This window comes from Passer montanus, unplaced genomic scaffold (assembly GCF_014805655.1).
Source record: "Passer montanus isolate IOZ18808 unplaced genomic scaffold, ASM1480565v1 scaffold44, whole genome shotgun sequence".
Classification (NCBI taxonomy): domain Eukaryota; kingdom Metazoa; phylum Chordata; class Aves; order Passeriformes; family Passeridae; genus Passer; species Passer montanus.
The window spans coordinates 1,595,572-1,613,746 of NW_024369262.1; the positions used below are offsets into that span (position 1 = coordinate 1,595,572).

General features: G+C 47.8%; 1 long non-coding RNA gene across 1 annotated transcript; it reads left to right on the top strand.

Moving 5' to 3' along the window:
* Nucleotides 1-5,530: 5,530 nt before the first annotated feature.
* LOC120507879 lies at nt 5,531-9,885 on the top strand. Its single transcript, XR_005628860.1, has 3 exons — nt 5,531-5,806; nt 6,914-7,842; nt 8,147-9,885. It is a non-coding gene; the product is annotated as an uncharacterized LOC120507879 (long non-coding RNA).
* The last annotated feature ends 8,290 nt before the right edge of the window (nt 9,886-18,175 follow it).

The window sequence follows — 18,175 nt, forward strand, 5'->3', positions numbered from 1 at the left end:
ATAATAAGCATCAATTAGCAGCAAGTATCTCTGCCTACAATGAAAGCTTTTTCTAATACATCCACGGTGGAATAGAGAAAGAGAAAAGACAGCTCCTTCAATGAATTGCAGCAGGGATCCCGAGATAAAGGGGAGCAAATGCTGGGGAGATATTAAACAATTACTTAGCATCAGCCTTTTAGAAATGAAAAAGGTGGAGGCTTGCCTGAGCTGAGGAGCTTCCCAAAGACACCAGATAAGGCTGCAGATGCCAGCTGATAGTGGCTGATCCTCTTCAGAGAGCCTCTTGTGCTTGGCCAAGCTGCAGCTTCCAGGCAGAGGCATGGCAGGAGCAGGGAATGGAGCAAAGGGCTGGGCAGGAGATGGGGAATGAAGTGCCAGCTCCACGCTGGCACTGCCAGGCTGCCTGTGTGCCACTGCTTTCTGTGGAAAAGGGGCTGGGGGGCACGTTTGCCTTCTCCATCTGCTTCTTGCTGCTGGTGGTCCGTGGTGGGTGACTGTGCTGCCTGTTCTGCCAGCCAGGATTCCACGCCTGGTTGTGCCTGGTGGGGAGCTGAGTGATGGGCAGCTGTGCTGAGGAGTCCAGGCTTGGCATCCATGGTGAAAGAAGGGCAGGGACAGGATTTAGTTGGCTTCACCTCCCCTTAGCTGTGTCCATGTTCCTAGAACAGGCCTCTAATTGGATCATGCCAGTTTTTCAGCCGAGCGTAGCTAATCCTTTTCTGTCTCTCTCCTCCTCTCCTGCCCCAAAATAATGGAGGCTGGGGCTGGGCCCAGGATTGTGGGGACTTGTTTTGTGTCTGGGACACTGATTTTTTAGCCTCTGTTTAGGAAGATCTTGTCCAGCTTCTTTTTCTGAATGGCAGCAACTGGCAGAGCTCAGCTCCATCTCCCACTTGCATCCCTTCTCTTCCCAGCAAAGCTGTGTCAGGAGGGATCCCAGCGAGGAGCAGGGATGTGGGAGCTGCTGCCAGGTCAGTTCATTCTGCCAGACTGCCTGCCCTGGGCTTCCCAGTCCAAAAGGATCCAAGATAACCGTGAGAAATTCAGAATTCTGTGACATCCCCTGTGCAAGGGTGGGCAGGTAGCTCTGCCTGCTGCATGTGAGCAGTTCTGATAGCAGGGGTGTGTCAGGAAGGGCTGTGGAGTCAGGAGAAGCCTGTGGAGGGTGGGCAGGCACTGGATATGCACTTCCAGCACAAGAACTAGAAAGCACCAGGGGAAACTTCCCCTTGGAGGTGACAGCATCAAAAGAAATGAAAGAAGGTTGGTGCTGGCACTGATAGCTCAGCTGAGGAACTCCTCGCTGCAGGATGGTTTATACAATATCAGGCAATGTCACACTGATTAATGGCAGAGAAATCTGCTTAGAGATACTAAAGACATGAAAGCACTGCCTGACTCTGAATGAGACACAGGAGCTGGAATCTGAGAGGCTGTTTGGGGGAAAATGGTATGTTTGCTATTAATTCTCGTGCTGTTCCCAGATATCTCTTTTTGGCTGCTGTCAGGGAGAGCTACCCAGATGTTTGGGCTGCTCCTTATCCTTGTGTGTTTTCCTGGTGCTGTGTTCTGGTGGTAGCACTCTCTGGGGCAGCAGAGGGATTCCAGAGCTCTTTTGGAAAAACCAGCTGAATTTTAGCCCGTGTGGCTTTCCCTGCTGAGGCAGCTGGGATGATCCAGGCACTCCTGGCAGACAATGAGAGCCAACACAGATCTCCCTCTCCAAAACACTGCAGTCATTTGGGTGACCTCAATGCAGGCATGATCCTGCTAGCACTAAATGGAGCTGAAAAATATCTGTATTTCTGCTCAGCAGCAGCTATTTCCAGAGTGGGAACGAGGGAAGGAACACCACTGATGCTTCAGCTGGCACATGAGCCATGTAACCCTTCGTTCCCTCCTTCCCCAGGGCCTGGCAGGTCTCTCCAACATTCCACAATTAGCAAAGAGAGCAATCAGCTCTCTGTATTTTTTGGTGACTCCCTGGCAAATTTAGAATCATATTGGGATCTGCCTCACTCTAATGTGAGCAGGGAGCCCCTCACTCGAGATCAGCAGCATCACCCAGATCGGTGCCTCTGATAATTTATTTGTGAGGAATTTTGGAAGGAATTTGAGATGGAATTTTTGAGCTGATTTTTGATGATGTAGTTTATTTTTAAAATTTTTTTTTATGTAAGTAGGAAGGGTGAGTTTGGTTTACATTGTTATAGTATGGATTTAAAGGTCATTAGACCTTTAGTAATAAGATTTTTAATGAGTTATTGATTAATAAAACACTGTTAATAAGGATATTTATGTTTTTTGACTTAATTTTTTATTTTATGACCTTATGTTATAGTGTAAGTTTCTTTAGTTAATTATGTTATGGTACATAAACTTACAGTACAGTATGTAAATATTTTTGGCAACTACTTATTTTTTTGTACTTTAAACTTTAAAACTTTAAACTTTTTAAAATTTAGTTGAATGTGTTTTTGTTTAAAACTATAAATTTATATTTTTGGTTTCAGTACTTAAGTTTGGGGTTGTGGTTTGGTTTAGAGTTGGGTTTCATTAGTATTAGGGTTGGGGTTAGGTCTAGCCTTGGGATTAGGGTTGGAGTTGTGTTTAGGCTGGGTTATGTTAGGGTTGGGTTTTGTTTTTTTTTAGGTTTTAGTGTTTGTTTCATACTGAACTGTAAGGCTTTTTTTTAGGGTTAGGTTTGGAATTAGGGTTGGGCTTGGGTTTAGTCTTGGGGTTAGGTTTAGGGTTGCATTCAGGCTGATTTAAGATTGGGGGTTTTTGGTTCATTGCATCCTGGAGGGATTTACTGAGCTGCACAATTCCCCTACCAGCCCTGGGCCAGATCCAGAGCCAAAGCTGGGCTTTTTGAGGGCACCTGTGCTGGGATGTGCTTGGGAATTTATCAGCACTTGACTTCCAGGGTTGAATCTTTACTTTCCCAGCTGGAGGTTTTCTGCTGTGGTGCCAAAGTGCTGAGATGGCAGAAGGATCCAGCAGGAGCAGAGTGGGAGGAGCTCTCTGGGCAAGAGGAAGATGGGGAAGGGAATGCTTCAGTGAACTAATTCAAAGCTGGTTTTTAATTAAAAAAAAAAAAATGAAGAGAAAATGAGATAAAAGGGAAAGACAAGAAAAATCTCCTCAAGGCTGGACAGACCTATCATGCAAATAAGGATTTTAACTGGAAAATTAAAAAAAATATTACCAAGAAAGAGAAGAGAGGCAAGAAAGTAGCCAGCATAAAAATTAAGTTGCTGAGTCAGTCCTGGAAAGAGTTCAGAAGAGAACTCTTCTTTTTTTCCCCAAATAGATTTTTTCCCATAAATAATAGATGAAATAGGAACCAGTAACACAAAACCGCCGGAGTTTGTGAATGCTGAGTGCGCTTTCCCTCATTAAACCAATTTTTGAAGAGACATTTACAGGGAACACCCTGCCCCAGCAGCTGGGAATTTGCAGAGCACTTTGCAGCCACCTGTGGCTCGAGGGTTTGCTGAGTTCCCTTTGCCTGTGTGTCGCATGGGAGAGGGATAGTGTGGCATTCACATTCCCTGAAAAATCCCTTCACCTGGGATTTTTCTCCTGGGCAGTATCCTTTAATATAATATAGTATTATAAAGTAATAAATGAGCCTTCTGAGGACATGGAGTCAGATGCATCCTTCTTCCCTGCCCCAGGGCTTGCCATGAATTTATAATACTCGTGCCCTGTGGCTGGCAGGGCCTTTGTGCTGGGTGCTCCTCAGCATGGGGTGGAGTGGGATCTGGGATCTGTAGCATCAATCCCAACCAAGCCTGGGAAAGGCTGACCAAAGTCAAATTTCCCACTGGAAGCCCCAAATCTGTGTTTGGCAGCCAACAGCTGCAGGAGGGGTCCAACCTTGCCTGGGGCTGGGGCTGCCCAGCAGGTTTGTTTGGAATCTGCAGTTCCCTGTGCTTGCTGTGCTCTCTGGGGAAAGGACAGCTGAAGAAAAGGGTTCTGTTCCTCTCTGCCACATTGGGACTGCAGCAAGAAGGAAAACAGAACACTCACAAAAGCTACTGGCAACAAATCTATTTCCTGGAAGCTCACATAAAGCTCTTATTTTCTTTCTCTTCTCCTAGGGGGTGTCTGGGCTGAGGACTCAGCTCAGGGTGTCACTCCCTGGCAGCAGAGGGCCACTGGAGAGGTCCCATCCCTGGATACCTGTCCTGTGCTTGGGCTGCTCCCTTGTTTTTTAGCAAACAGAAACAACCATGCCCGGGTACCCCCCACTCCTCTGCTGCCTTTTGTGGAGTCACCTCCTGGGCTCTGTGAGGATCATCAGAGAGAATTCTCCAGTAATTTCACCTCTTCATTTGGGCAGGGTGGGCGGGTTGCAGCTCTGATTGTGTGATTATTAGAATGCACTGCAAGTCACAGCAGCAAATGTCTGAGTCTTGCTGTACAGCAGCTCCAAATGTCCTCTGCTGCTCAGCAGCCTTTTCCAAAGACATGTGGGATGTGTTAATATGCACATTAAAGCCAAGGGTCACAGTATCACACACAGCACTGCCCTTGGGGTGAAACTTCTTGTAGCTCATGCCAGAAGTTGGGATTTATGATGAACTCCCCCATGAGCAAAAGATTAATGCAAACCTTTCTGCCTTGGCCGGTGGTGGGAGTGTCTCTTGGATCTCAGCAGTCATACCTACCAAAAAATATCTTTGACTTAAAATAAATGCACAGATCACCTGTTTTCTTTTCCCCACTAGGAGAAGATGTAGTGGCTTAACAATTTTTGTAGTGCTGGATGAGACACCACAATGCCTTAAGCAACACCAGCTCTTGATCAGGCCTTTGGATGTACAACTGCAAAAAGAAACTCGTGCCCTTCCAGGCTTTTCTCCCTAATATAAATCACCCTCTATTTTTTTAATAATGAAAAAAATCCCCCAGAATATTACCTTTTAGCCATTTTGCTTTGGGGAGATAAATCTGAGTGGAAGACAATCCATCGAGGTGTGACATGAGCTATACTGCAGACACAAACCATCTGGGACTGTTTGTTATCCCAGGGTGTCCTGTTTGTGTCCAAGCTCCATGAGTTACTGGTACAGCACTGGCTGTGGAGGGGGTGAAGCCACTGCTGAAGACACAGCAAAAGCAATTTTCTTCCTGCTCCATCTGGGCAGTGAAGACAACTCACTTTAATCTTTTCTTTCCAAGCACTAATTAATCTTCTGATGAAAACAAGGACAATATTTGGCCTGGCATGGTGGGTGGTTACTCATGCAAATGAGTACTTTTGTTCCATCCACAGAGGACAGAACTGAGCCCCCAGCTCAGACCTGGGGCCAATGTCAATGCAATGACACAAAGGCACTGGCTCAGTGCAGAGGCACCTGGGCAGGTGTGAGGGCAAAAGCTGAATTCCAGCTGGGCCATTAGTGAGCGTTTTGCTGCAGCACTGAGCCAGCTGTGGATGATCTGCTTTGATAAACCCTTAACTCAGACACCCTTAAAGCCAAAGAAGCAATAAAGTGAGAGGCAGGCACTGGTGGTTAATGAAGTGAGCTCCAGGAAGGAGGAATGTGTGTCAGGCCAGAGGCCCCGAGGAGGCAGTGACACATTTACCTCAGGAGAAGCAGAGCTGGAGCCCAGGACCTGAGGACTCAGTAATTGAGAGTGTTTGAGCCCGCCTGGGGAGCTCTCCACAAATACAGTTGTCCACCTGGGTAGCTGAGGAGGATTAAAAATAGCCCAGCAAGATGTTGGCTTATCCCTGAGAGAACAGAATTAGTTGTCTGGAAAGACAGAGCATATTAGAGGAGGATGAAAGGTGGGTGAACACTGCTCTTTCTCTTCAGTTAAATTCCTGCCCTATCCCTGCAGGCTTTGGATGTAAGATCAGACCCTTTTTCTATTCAGCACTTACCCTCTCTAATGCAAAGTTAAGCACTGCCATCTATCCTCTGCCAGGATTTGAGAGCAGGACCCGGAGCTCACAGCCCTGCCCCAGCCCCTGAGCTCCTCTGCTGGGGCTTTTTGCAGATAAACTGAAGCTGAGCAGCTGAATCACTGAGCAGGAGCTTGGGCTGTAGTACTGAGGATACAGACCGATCTGGTTGTCTCATGGGCTGTAAAAATGTGGTCAGAGGTGTTTGACTGCTGTTTACTGTGGGCTTGCAGCTCTTCCAGCTGGGAATTTGGTAGGCAGGAGGAGCTTCCCTGATGTTGTGTCCCCCTGGGGGGCTGCTGAGCTGGTCTCTCTTTCCCCAGGCTGTTCAGCCTTGGTTTAATGGCTGCAGGGAACATTTCCCACCATTTCTCACAGTGAACATGCCCAAATTCCACCCACAAGTTCCTGCCCCACTCTGCCTTCTCAGCCTGAGCAACTCAAACCTCCCACTAGCAACCCACCAGACCTTGGTTCCCTTGGTATTCTCTGAGACACAACCATTCCTCTCCCTCCAGGGAATGCTTTTGTAAATATTTCTGTCTGTTCTGCAGCAATCATGGGGCTGGGTGATTTTTTTTTGTTGTTTTCTCACTTCTGTGCTCTTCTATTACCCCCGTTTTTAATTGTGACTCCTTGGTTTGCTGCCCCATTTCCCAATCTGTGCCAGTGGCCTCTGCGCAGATAATTCAGTCCACACAGAATGTTCCAGCAGGATCAGGCATGTTCATTCTGTACACAAATCTCATTTTCAGTGCACATGAACCTGTTGAGTGCTGAGCCTTGGATCCAGTATGACAGCTCAGTCTGTAACAAGTGGCTCATTCTAAATTGGGATAATCATTAATAAACACCCATTAAAGATTAGATTAAACTATGATTCCTTCCTTTGCTGATCTGTCATTGTTTCTTATTTAGTAGCTGCATTCAGGAATATTCACACATGATTGCTTATGGTGTTTTAATTGTCTTTGAAATGTTGTTTCACAGCTCACTTTGGAACCTGGGTAAAGTGTGCATGGGATCCTGGAAATCACTGCATCTAATGAGAGTCTGGCTGCTGCTGCAGAGTTATCTTTGCTTCTCTTTGACTCTTTAATTGCTGGTAATAGCCAAACTTGGTTTCCTGCTGGCTGGGTCTGAAGTCCTTCATCTTGTTTGGAGCAATGAGAAATCACCAGGATAAAGCTGTGCTGTTAATATCCAAGGAATATGGCTAACCAGCTGCCATCAATCTTCATGCAAACTAGACATTCAGCCTTAAACTGCATCATCCTTAACGGAGTGATGCAGTTAAGCAAGCATCAAGTGGCCCCAGGGCAAAGATGTTTCAGTTTCATTGAGCTTTTTTTTTTTGATCTGGCAAGAGCCAGGTCTTGGGTTTTGGTAATCTGAGTCCTCCAGAAGGTGATGCTGCAGGGGATGGGGTCACACACCTGAGAGAGCTGCCCATGGCCTTGTGCCAGGCTGGCCTTGGCACCAAGCACCCCAGAGGAGCTGGGTGAGGAATTCTGCTCTTCCTGGCCTTCCCCTGGCTCTGCACAGAGGTTTAGCAGCTCCAGGGATGGTTTCCTGTGGTTCCTGGCACACACAGGAGAGGTTCTGGCCTTGATGCTTTGATGGAGGGCTTGGCACTCTCTGCTCTGCTCAGAGCAGCTTGGCTGGTGTTGGCAGTACAAACAGGGCCCTTTCTCCCTGCAGGAGGGTAATAACTAACCAGGGATCCCTCTGAGCAGCCTGGGGAGAGAAATCAATCAGTGGAAATCCCAGCTGAAGCACAGAAGAGAGGATCTAAATTTAGTGCAGGCTGCCTGGGGCTCCTGAGGTTTGTGGCTGCTGGGGCAGTTGCTCGAAAGCTGAGCCTGCATCCAAAGGCTGCAGGCAATGCAGGAGAGCAACACACTCTGCTGTACTTCCAGGTACCTCTCCTGAGTCTTTGGGATCATGGATTTGTTTGGTAGTTGTTTAAAAAAAAAAACCCCAAAAACCAGTTGTAGATACAAGGGAAGAGCAAGGGTTTGTGCCTCACAGGGGCTGCAGTCTGCACAGCGACATCAAACAAGGGCCTGGAGGAACAAAGCTCTTCTTATCCTCCCTTCACAGCTGGGTAACTGAATTCTGTGAGATGAAGTGATTTGCCTGTGGTTGTGTGGGAAGTGGGGAGGCCAGGAATGGAGCTGGGGTCTCGGGGGATCCGAGTTCACAACCGGTTTCTCTCTGCAGCTCCAGACAAACCCCGTGATTTCTCAGTGACCTGTTGTTTTGCCCTTGGCATTCCCCAGCAGAAGAGTCAGCAGGTTGGCATCTCCACTGGAAACAAGTCAGTACAGCTCCTGCTTGGGACTGAGAATGTTGAGTCTTTTAAAGGAAAAAAATAAAATCCACACTTCCTTTAGACACTGCTTGTTACTTTTTCTCAAGAGACAATTTGTGGATGCTACACTTAGGCCTGGAAGCAAACTAGAAACCTTGCTAAGTCTCCAAACTTCAAATTACAGCAGAACACGTTCCTGGGGCTGATAAAAGCTGCCAAGGACTCTCAGTTTGGAAAGCCAGCAGCACTGAAAATTGAATTCCTGGGGAAGAGAAACTGTGACCAGAGGAAATTGCTGCTGCTCACTGAGGATGGAATGGCTCTTGCTGTAACCTGAATTTGGTGCCATCAACCCCAACATCAGCACTAGGACCAAACTCCTGCAGGTTTTGCTCACTGATTTCAAAGCAATCCTTCCTTCAGTGCCCATGGAGTGGTGGAAAGGACTCCAGATGAGTGAGAGGCACAAAGAAAAAGTACTTGCAGTGATCTACTTGCCCATTAAATGTTCTCTGGAAGGGGTCATTGTTAATGTTGCTGCTTCCCATCTAAACAGGAACACAGAGCCCTCCTTGACAGGGAGTTTAGCAGAGCTGAAGGGATTAGGGGGTGTTACAATATCTCACTTCTAAAAAGTTAATGTATTAGGGGAGTGTGAGTCTAGACACGTATTGCAAGACTGATTTAGGATCTTAAAGTGGATTCTGCCTTTCATTCTGGCTTTTATTAAAAGCTTTGTAGTACATCTTTAAAGAGCCACTAAAGCCACAGTGAAAACATAAAGGAGGAAATAATAGAAGCAGAAAGATTTTTTTTTTTAAAAATGGATTTCTTCCCCCATTTTCTCTCTTGCCCCTACTCAGAGTTGAAAGCCATTTGCATAAAAACATGATGTTCATTTTTTTTCCTTTAAAAACACAACTCACTTCCTCCTAACTCTCTTCCCCTGAAAGCTGGGGGTCACCGTGCAAGATTAATGCCAGACTGTGGAGCAGCAGAATGCCTCAAATTCAGAAGTTCATCCAAACTTCCTCCAGCTGCAGAGTGGTTGAGATAGGAGCAAGCTGGGGGAATTTGAGACAAGGTAATCGGTCCTCTGAAGGAGTTGGAGTAGCTGCCAAAAGATGATGGACAAGGATGCTGTGTAGATTTATGGAGGGTGTGGGTTTTGCTGCAGTTGGTGAGAAAATACCTATAGGAACACAGATCTGCAGAACCTTGGAGAACACAGTTATTTGTGTGGGCAGGTCCAGCTAAACATGCTGAATTAGAGTTATTTCACCTCTAATTTTGGAAAGAAAAATAGCCTGGCACCCAACTTGAGGGATACCTGAGGTCTGCTTTTGCAGGCAAAACCATCCTGAGATGGAAGAACATCTGCTGTTCATTTTTATTTTATCTTTTTTTTCTCCCAGTCTCTTAACTTCTTAGAGTCCTTTCAACTCCCAGGCACCCAAACCACTGAAAGCAGGACTGCCTGGCTTCAGGTGAGGAGGGAACAGCAGGAACAGATGGATTCCTCAGCACCAGAGCCTGGTTTCCATGCCAATCGAGCCTGCTGACAGAGAACAAGGAGTCAAACTCTGCTGACAAAAGATGTGGGAGCTGCTGGCTGAAAATTTCCCGAGGCTCTGGTGGTTCCATACCAGGTGGCAGCCACACGGAGCTGCTTTCTGTTCAGGAGGGATTCTGTGTTTTAAACACAGCCTAAGTCCCTGAACAAAGTTCCTAGCAGCTCTGGTGGAATGCAAATGCGTTGCTGTTATCCACACTTTGTACTCAGCTCACCTGCCCCCAAAGAGGAGGAGGAAGGCACCAAAATTTGCATATAAATGAGGTCAGATTGGGTTCCTCTGTAGTCATTAAGGTGGGCTTATTATCCTGTTTGTTCTTAGCAAAGCTGCTCGCCATCTCTGCTCCACAGCTGCTGCCAGCCCGGTCTGCCGTGGAGACGTGGAGGGGCTCACTGCTGGTCTGGGAGTCAGAAAGAGTGAGTTGGAGAAGAGAAGCTGGTAAGAGTCAGCTTTGCCTCTGAAAGGAGTTCTACCAAGGCTGTGGACATAAAAACCGAGGAGAAGAGAAGATAAAAGAGGGCTCTGCAGTTGAATTGTGGTGGAAAGCAGTGGTGGAGACCACCTTGCACCAATGAACATTATGTTGATTTATTGTGGCCAATTAATAGTCATAAACTTTGTGAGAGGGTATAAAAAGACAGCATGCTGCTAAAATTAAAAAGAAAAGAGAAGCCTTCTCAAATCCATGGTGTTCTTCTGTTTGGTGTGAGCATCTCCACAAGGACATGGGGAGAAGTTCCAAGGTGCAGCACCTGCCCTGCCTCTCCTCCGGGGCTCTCAGGAGGGATGGGGAGAGAGCCCCTGCAGCTTCTGCTTCCACTCCAGAGCTCAGCCACACCTGGGGGTGGCATCACACTGGTGATGCTTCCCCAGGAGGGTTTGCAGAGAGGGAAACCCAGGCACAGAGTGAAGGAAAAGCTGCTGTTTTGGCAGAGCAGAGCAGGGCTGACACCCACTGCCATGCACAGAAGCTGCTCCTTGCTTTCATGGTGGAGTTCTCCCTTTCCTGAGCTGCAGCTGGAGGCCAGGCAGCCACTGAGGCTCAATCAAACACCCCCTTTCTTCACTCAGGCCTCAGTAGATCTGTACCAGTTCTAAGAATTTTGAAATGATTTCAACTTCCCACCAGCCTAGTATGAGGTGCAGGATAAAATGCTGCTGAGTGGAGGATTTATATCATTTTACCCTCTGGAGGGGGTCCAGGAGTCAGCTGGATCAGTCTGCTAAAAGGCAGTTAAAAGACTTTGAGTGGTTTTCTGTCTTGCTTTCTCTTTGGAACAATCCCTGGAAATATCCAAATGCTCTATTAACAGCATTTCAGAGTGTTTAGTGCTCAGAAATTACAGGTGACTCTGCTTTGCTCTGACAAATGCAGTGGGAGTGTGGGTCCTCCCCTCCTGAATTATTCACACCAAAAAGTAGTTTGAAGCCAAACCTCAAAGTTCCCAGATTTGTTTTGATTTTTTACAAAATGCCTCCAATCAGCAGGCTTCTCTTAAAACATGGAATTTTCATGAAAATCAAGTTGTCTTGTTTAGAAGGAATAGTATTTTCTGTCAGCAAAGGTGTTGCAGGAAATATAACAGAACTCATGGGCACAGCAGGATTAGAACAAAAATGTATAGAAAGAGAGGAAACACATTCAAATATTTCTGCCCGGGGCTATTAAAACTTTTGAACAGAATTTGTGTCCTTCTAATTGACACCCTTCAAAACCTGTACCTGCAGCAAAGGGCAGAGCAAGAGAGCATCACCCCTGCATGCTGCCTGTGCCAGGGAGCTGTGTCAGACTGGAGTGAAACTGTGCCTGCAAAGTGTCTGCTCCTCTCAATAAAATATGTGCTTTCATTTCAGCAAGGGATCACAGCACAAAGTGCTAAGTGCTGTAAACACTTTGCAGCACGACATTTCAGGAGCTGAAAACTGACTGCTTAGGTGGCTGCAGTTGATAAAAAGCAAATGGAAAAGCAGCTGAGCTCAGCCATGGTGAGATTGTGCTTTCTGTGGAGTTTTGGGCTCGGATCCCTCTGGCTGCCCACTGAGGGAGGGGTGGCTGCAGCTCAGGAGCTGCTGGGAGTTGTGGCTCTGAGTTAAGAGCCCTCTTTGAGCTCAGTCCTAGGCTTGGGGTCTCTCATCAGCCTGAAGTCTGATGAATTTCTTCTGTTCATCATGGAATAATGTGAGTTTAAGCCATACTTACTATGTGTAGTTTATGTGGCTTGGCTGAAGCAGGGTGACAGATTGTTCATCTCCACATCTTGCATGTCCAACCCTTCAGAGGATCCCATCATTCCACACCTTTCAGTGGAGGTGATTTTTGTTCCTCCCTGGACAGCTGCAGCACTGCCTCCTGTTCTCTCTTTGCTCTTATCCCAGTGTCAGGAAAATTAATCCATTGCTTGTAAAGACAAATCTGCTATTCCTCTCACCAACAGTATTTTTCCTGCTCGTTGCCTCTGGGTCCTTTCCAAACATCACTTTCCTCCAAAAGAGAACAAGAGGGGAATGAACTCCCTTGTCCTGTCCCTTGGAGGTGCCAGGGAGGAGAATCTGCCCTAAAACTCCTCCCTGGGTGCCTGCTGTGGGGGCACAGCCAGAGACAGGGAGTGAAGTGGTTAAACAGCAGAAGGTTCTGGCAGGCAGTGGGGAAAATGTGGCTGATTCTCACCCTAAGTTGGAGTGCTAAAACTACCAGCAAATACTTCAATAAATAGCAAGCTCATAAATAACTTGCAACATTACACTTCATAATAAAGCAGTGACAAATGTTACATCTCTCTCCAGCGTGGATTAATGGTAATGGGGGTGGGAAGAAGGAGTGATGTCTGTGAGGTGGTATTAAAAATCACTTACATTTCACAGGTTCCCATAAAAGGGAGGCTTGTGCAAAACAATTAATCATGCATTATAAATGCAGCTTTTATTAAAGAAAAGCAAAAGCATAAATACAGCCAAGCCCTGAGGCACTTGTTCCTTGCAATAGTTAGTAAGTGTTTGGAAATATGAGCCAACACTTGGGACCCAGTTTAGCTGTGTTGTTATTGCTCTAAGAAAAGCTGGGATGCAGACGTGGCTTTGCTGCCTCATTTTTGTCTTTTTTACAGCCTGGCATAGACTGCTCTGGATATCTACAGCTTTTCCTTTGCCTGGCAGTGCTTGAGGTCTAAGAACAGCCCAGCCAGGTCCTCGCAAGGATTTGTCCTGGAGATGACCCCTGCAGAGCAGAGTTATGCTACCCCTACAAGACCAAAACCTTGGTTTAAATTAAAAACAACTGCCAGTGCCCCACCAAGGCAGCAGAAAGCATAAAGAGGAGGAAAAAGCTGTTTTTCCTAAGTGTTCCCCATGGAGAGGTGTCCCAGTGGTTTCCCCATTGCATCAGGAAAGGGGAGTTTGTTTTTTAGAGCTGTGTTGCAGTTCTGCTCTCCCAAATCCTAGGCCTGAGGAATGGGAACTTTGGGGGTCTTTTTTTATTCCCCTTGAGTTGATCTGCTCTTTCAAGTTTAAGTCTGAGCATTGAAAGGGGGAAGTGGCAGAACCAGAAGGTGATGCAAGAAGAACATTAAGGGGCAGGGGGATTTTATGACAGCACAGCAAGACAGATGATTTATTTTGTCCTTTGAGCACTTTCTCTTGAAGGCTGCTAAAGCCCATTAAAGCTTCCATGTGAAGCTGTGGTGAGATTCACTCCCTGGAAAGGACAGAGGTTTTACCATGGGCAGCCAGGAGTGGGGATGGCTCTGCTTTCATTAGCAGAGCAGTTATCTGAGCTCAAAGGGCTCCTGCTAAATTAGCAGGGGCCCTTGTTGCAATTAAATGCTCCTGTTTTTAACCACACTCACTGTGGCTCATTTGATTTTTGGGGAGAGCCAGAAGGCCGCATCCAGGATCCCAGCTGTCAAACAGCAGCAGGTACCACAGGGATTTAGGAATCTGCACAGCCACCAGCCCTCCCCAGCTCCACCTGTGCAAGGCCTTTCCTTGGGTTTCTCTCATGTTCAGTGCCTGAAGTTCACCCCAGACAAAACCAACGTGTGGAGCTGGGATTCAGGGGGTTCAGCAAGACCTTTCCAGAGTGTGTTTTCCTGCTTGTGCAATGCTGCTTTTCTCCACGTGGGAGTTGGGAATTACCATCCCAGCTCATCTGTGTGCTTTGCAGCCTCTGAATTGGTTCTCCTGGTCCAGGATTATATGGAGTGGAATAAATACTGGGTAGGTTGCAAAAAAACCACCCCTTTGTCAGTTTGGTGGCAGCCCAGGAAATAACATCCATTCTGGAAAAGCATAAATCCTGGTTAAATCCTCCCACCCTGCTCAGATCCATCCTTTTGGCTGGCATGTCATGGGTCCTCCAGCCAGAGAGCCTGGAGAGCAGCCAGGGGTGCTGCCCACCCTCCCCCTGCTCCCTCCTGTGCCTGTGACTGCTCCAAGGTAGGTGGGACCTTCCAGGGGTGTTTTGACAGAGCAGCTGAGCTGTCCTGAGCTGTCACCCAGGCTCTTAAATATTTAATTTATCCATCACTTGAGGACTGGCTGTGATCAAACGGACAAAGGAGCTGCTGTTCAGTGCTGCTTGTTAATCAGAGCAGCTCTGCTGAGCAGCTCTGACAAGATCTTGAAAGGATTGTTTTAATTTCCATGGAGGTGCTCAGATGTGTCACCCTGGAAAAAGGACACCTGTCAGCTGAGCAGAACCTCCTCCTCTGGCAGTCCCCAGAGACCAGAGCTCACCTGGCCTGGCAGTGGGGATGCCACAAAATTTGGGCCTTTTGCTGGCTGCTGGAAATGGAGCAAAGCCTTGGAAACTGGGTCACCCTTGAATGATTCTGGTGAAGAGGAATGGGCAAGGAATTCCTGCATCCCCCAAGGATAAACCTGATGGTTCCCCCTTTCATTTGGAGACAAACCACGATCTATAATGAGAAGGCAACTATCACTTAATGCTCAAGGAGAATGAACTTCCAGCAGTGAAACTGGATATTGGTTTTCTTGTTCTCATTGAGTGCAGGGCACCACAGAACCACTCTGTTCTCTGTATCTTCTCCATTCCCTTGCATCTGCAGCCAAATCTCAGCTGTCCCATATCTTTCATCCCTTTCCATCTGAAAAATGACTTCTGTTCATCCTGGACTATCTCCAAACCTTGCTACTGCCTGAAGAGTCCCCAGGCTGCAGCATCAAATCCAGCTCTAATTGCTCTCACAGAATCACAGAGTGAATCTTTTCCCTGCTCTTCATCAGCCTGGAATGACAGAGGTCAGAAAAGCCTTCCTGCCCATCTGTTTTCTCCAGCTCCTGGGTGAAGTTCTCTTCTTTGTCCCTGCACTGTTTGACATTTGTGGGGCCACAAGTGTCTGAATGGAGCACAAATCACTGGAGTTACAGCATCTGGGACAAGCAGGGAAGAGCAGGAACAGCACAGAAATCCCTCACTCTGGGGCTCTCTCGGTGGTGAGAGATCTTCCAGCTGTCATTTCTTTTATTTCTGGCCCTAAATGTTGCCCAGGCCTCTCCTGCCTGTCAGCCTGCTTTGCCAATGCTGTAAATACTTCCCATTACCCATCCAAACCCCACTGCACCAGCTGCTTCTTGGAGCTCTCCTGCTTATAAATCTCCCCAGCTTTAGTTCTTGTATTTGTTTGGGGCAATTAGTTCTGCAGCTCTGCCCAGAGGTCAGTGGGAGTTAGCAGTGATTTTCATCCTATTTCCCCTTCTTTTCCTCTGGCATTCCCTTTCCATGCTATTTTGCCCAATTTTCTCTGCCCTATTTTACTGCTGCTGAATTCAGACTCCTCTTTCTCCTCCCCATTTCTCATGGCAGTGCTGCCTCCCTCCCCAGCACACCCTGGGTATTCCCTACCCTGTTTGCTGCTGGGTAACCCCAAACCCAGAGCTTGAGGGATCCCAACCACCCCCTTCCCTTGCTGGCTGTGCTGTTTGTGCCCACACCTCCACTCTGCCTCCTCTCCTGCCTCCTTTGAGTTCCTTCTTCATTTCCCTTCTGAAAAGCCTCGTGCCCACCACGAGTGGAGGGTCCCAGCTGCTCTGTCGTCCTTTATCCCTCTGGAGCTGCTCCAGGAATGCTGTTCTAATTAAAATCTTCAAAGCAGGGAGCTGAGGAGAGCTGAGTGAACTCTGGGCACCTATTCCCTGATGCCTCCTTTGTCCTCAGCTTCCACGGGCCGGGCTGTTTGCCGCAGAGTCCGTTCTGATCACGGGGAGAACATTTTACACAAGCACTGCTATTAGCCATAATGAGAATAAATGATACAAGAATGGAATCTTATTATACACTTTTTGATGAGGGCCTTTCATCTGAAAGATTCCGAGGTGCTTTGCAGGCTACTGAGCATAGAAATCATTTTGCTCACTGGGGAAATTCAGCCAGCTCAGGAGCACCGTGTGGGGAACTGTTGGAAAACACACATTGAGCACGTGGGATGGTTCAGTAGGGGGAGCAAACATACTGGATTCAAACAAAATTGCTGCCTAAATTTAGGGGAAGAAGTAGGCTAGGATGCCTTTTATGTGGAGCATTAAACAGCTGCCCCTCGGCTAATACCTGTTGGGAGTGAGACAGATATCAGATTTTATGATCAAGGCTGGTATTTCCTTAAAGGAGCTCAAATGCTTGACTGCCATTTAATTCTTGTTCCTAACTCCCTTTGATTCCTATGAATCAACTCACCCCGGTTTCACATTCCACAGGGAGCAGGGAAGTTCGGCAGCTGTGATTTCCTGATTAACCCTGCCTGCAATGGGGATTCAGGGCTGGCTCAGAGAGAGGAGCATTACTCCCTAAACAGCCAAGTCACAAAGATTTCACTTCCTCCTCTAACTGTGGATTTTGTTTCCCTTGAGATCTCCAGCCCAAGCACTGACCAACACCTGACCCTGCTTAGTTTATGAGAGGTCGACAAGATGAAAATCCATAACATAACATGGAATGTATTTATCTCTTGTAAAGGAGAAAAACATCCACACAAACCCCTGACCTCCCGAGACACTCAGCTGCCTCCTGCTTATTCCCTTGGTTCTGTTTAGAGAAGCAGATTGAGCAGGGCCAGCCCTGGAGGAGGGGAGCTGTGAATAATATTCCCAGCACAAGCATTATGCAAAGCAGGACATGGGCTGTGCTGGGTGGCACCCAGCAGTGGGAGGCACAGGTGACAGCACAATCCATCTCTGGGAGCTCCAGAGCTGTCTGGGCTGGCCCCGGCCCTGCCCAAGGCTGGGCTGAGCACATGAGCTGATTCCTTGGGCTCTGGGCTCCTCTTGGAAACTGGATCTGCCACTGGGATCCCATCCTCTTGAGCTCTTTGGCTTGCAAAAAATGGGTGTAAAAATGAGCCTGCAATAAAGCATGAACCTCTTGTAATTCCTGTTTCATCAAGGGGCTGGGGGTGAGCCCTCAGGAAGGGAATTCCCTGCCTTTGCTGCTCTGATGGTCTGAAGAGGATGTAAAAGGGTCTCTAAAAGCCTTGAAATTCTGGAAAAAATGGGTATTTGGGGCCCAATCTGAGCTCCTGCTGTGCATGGGCTGTGGGAGCTACCAGCCTGGAGTAGATCCCAGAGGGAGCAGCATTTGCAGCTGGATTGATTGTGACCTTTTCTGCCACACCAGAGGACTGAAAGGCCCATCATGGATTGAGTCATTCCCCAGGATAAACACCATTAGTCCTGCAGGACTCGGGCAGCAGATGACAAGGAGAAGGACAGGAGGAGGGCACGTCAGGGCAGCTCTGTCACTGAGGTGCTCCAGAGCAGATCCCACAGCTCTGACAAACACCTGAGGGGCCAGATCCCTGCCCTGGAGCAAGACAAGGAGAAGGACAGGAGGAGGGCACATCAGGGCAGCTCTGTCACCGAGGTGCTCCAGAGCAGATCTCACAGCTCTGACAAACACCTGAGGGGCCAGATCCCTGCCCTGGAGCAAGAGGAAGGGACAGGACGTCCACAAGGCCTTCCCTGTGCTGGACATGCTGGAGTGGGCACAGCAAGGCCCTTCCTCATCCTGACACAGATCAGGATCTATCCTGACCATAAATTATTCAGGAATTTGTCTGCACAGAGAGTGGAGCCCATTTTTGTTGTTGAGGGTGATCCCACCTCCTCTGAGGGCAAGAGGAAGGGACAGGATGTCCACAAGGCCTTCCCTGTGCTGGACACGCTGGAGTGGGCACAGCAAGGCCCTTCCTCATCCTGACAAACAGCAGGGTCTGTCCTGGCCATGAATTATTCAGGAATTTGTCTGCACAGAGAGTGGAGCCCATTTTTGTTGTTGAGGGTGATCCCACCTCCTCTGAGGGGATGTGAGCTGCTCCACAGGCTCCTCCCGAGGAGCTGCTCCAGGAGCTGTTTGCA